We start from the raw sequence: 2,611 nt of genomic DNA on the forward strand, positions 1-2,611 counted from the left end.
AATTTAGAATTCTTACCACCTTCTATTCCATAGAGCCAAGCATTCATGGAGAAGTGTGATGACCTGGGGTGAAGATGTGGTCCATATTCTTCATGTCTAATTCATGAGAGAAATCTGCCCCTGCCATATACAGGTGTAGTATTTAGTCAGCTTCCATAAAGAGGTCTCTAAAGCCTTTAGAAAGAACTTACATTACATTTCGGATAAAGTGAGGCAATATTCCAGAACTTTCAATATGTTTTACCCAGATCAAACTTGGAGAAATAAAAGAGAGCTTATAGAATCACCATACCTGGAAAATCTTCACTGGTGATTAAAATCTTAAGAATTTTGAGGGAGAAAGAAGGAATTTTATTTTGATTAAAAATTTCACAGGAGGAGCACCAATGGCATCCTCCTGGTAATGAACATCCTAACTTCATTCATTATCATTTACTACATAGTTAGAGAATCACCAGCTTGATTTTATTTTTAATTACTAAAAATCCTTTCTAAGTATATGCTCCTAAATTTGGGATATGACTGCATAAAATATGTACCACTTGTCCCACCTATTGTGAGATAACCTCAGTCTCAATTCTTTATTGCTTAACAGTATTAGCTTCCAGTGAGCCAGTGTGGTCAATGGCTGAAAACTTTTAAAATGTTCTCTATAGAGTAATCATATTCTTTTACAATTTTTTGACCTTTTGAAGAAGACAAAGTAAATAAGTCAAGGTAGGTATAAAGCCATTATAGTAGTCTTTATCACGGGATCTTCATTTTCTGGCCTTCAATCTTCAGTCTCATTGTAACCAAGGAGACCAAGTGTCCTCATCATAACAACAAAACTTAGTATTTCCTATTCTTAGAAGTTTCCTGAGTTTTTTTTTTACACATTATCTTTAATCTCACAACAACTGTTTTGAGTAGTGTTCTTATCTTTTTTTCACAACTGAAGAATCTGAGACCCCAAATCCTACAAGTAGAAGGTGGAGCCACACATGTGGCCTGAACCAATGCTGTGTGTCTACACTGCTGAGGTCATGTCTTGTTATTATGAGAGAAGCACGGCTCCCACTTTTATCAGTCATTGCAATTTCTCTCATACAGATCAAATAGAATCTTAAGGAATACTTTCAAATTTTCTTTTATGCTTTGTAAGTCATAACCAAATGTCTCCAGCATTGTCATTCCCCAAAACTGGATTATCATCTCCACTTTCTGCTTTTGATGATAGTCACTATCTGTATCTACCAACTGTGACCATTTCCACTATAATCAACAACTCTCTTGTGATTATAACCTTCCCTGCAAGTGGAGAATGGACAAGAGGCCCATTTAGCTCTTCAGAGTCTTTCCTTTATAAGCCTCTCCTTCTAGCCACTAACAGAATGTAAACATTGTAGAGGAAACATAACGTGGCTCCAGCAGCTAGATTCAGTAATAAATCTACTACAGAAATCCTTTCTCCCCAAACCATTGAATCTCTTTGCCCAAATTATGCCAAATGCTGGCTCTTCACAGTAGTCATGAACCAAGGCTTAGTATAATTGTATATCATTGCTTAAACCAGCAACCTGTTAAAACTCTCGAGATCTGCCAATTGTGTTTTAATATGTATTTCCGATGAGTCCAAAAAAAATGCAGCATACTCCTTTACTCCAAATATGTGCTCTTGTCTCCTAGACAAAAGCATCTTTAAAATCCAAGCCCATTCCATCTCTTCTAGCTTGTCAATATACTGACAGCTTGTACAACTCGTCCTGGAAACATTTTCACTCCTTCTGAGTATGGTTTTGCATAGTGATTCCAAGGTCAGTGACAACCTTCCACTCTAGTTACGGGATATGTCTCATAACTGGGAAGATAATTATAACTGCAAAAAAGGAAGATATGGTGGTAGGTGGGGTTAGGTGGTAAAAAAATGATTAGAAATGTCCTGATGTGTCAGACATCTCAATCATAAATCTCACTTAAGGCTTCTAAAAGTTTATATTTCAGTGATCAAAATTCTAAATTTCTACCAGTCAGAGCCCTATCCATGAAAAGTTAAAGCAACTGGGAATTCAGCTTACCTGTACATGGCCCTCTATGCATTATGCTATTGCACTGCCTGGAGTACAGCAGTGCCAGCACTAAATTCAAGTTGAAAGTGTTTTCTTCCACAGAGGGACATGGTTGTACCAGTTAGGATACCTTTGAGTACAAAGGTCTCACACTTAACTAAATGAGCTTCCATAATGGGACTTTGCCTCTTTATACAACCAAGGTCTGGGGTAAGGGAGTTCCTAGTGTTGCTCCGAGAGCTCAGTAGCATCACTGAGGAACAAGTGTCTTCCCATCTTCCTTTGCTATCATACTCAGCACAGCTTTAAGCTTGCCCCTCATGGTCAGAAGATTGTTCCTGCAGTTTCAAGCATCATGACAATCAATATAGCATTCCATCTAAGGAAAGGGATATTAAGCATTTATATAATTGTGGATGAGAAACTTTCCCATAACCCAAACAGATAGCCCTTCACATCCCAAACCAGACTTTAGCTACAATGAGTTAAGATGCCTGGCCATAACCTAGTCACAGATAAAGCAGGCAAAATGATTATCTCACATTTTAATCTTTGGCTAAAAA

The sequence above is a fragment of the Mandrillus leucophaeus genome, unplaced genomic scaffold (genome assembly GCF_000951045.1).
Source record: "Mandrillus leucophaeus isolate KB7577 unplaced genomic scaffold, Mleu.le_1.0 Scaffold223, whole genome shotgun sequence".
Classification (NCBI taxonomy): Eukaryota; Metazoa; Chordata; class Mammalia; order Primates; family Cercopithecidae; genus Mandrillus; species Mandrillus leucophaeus.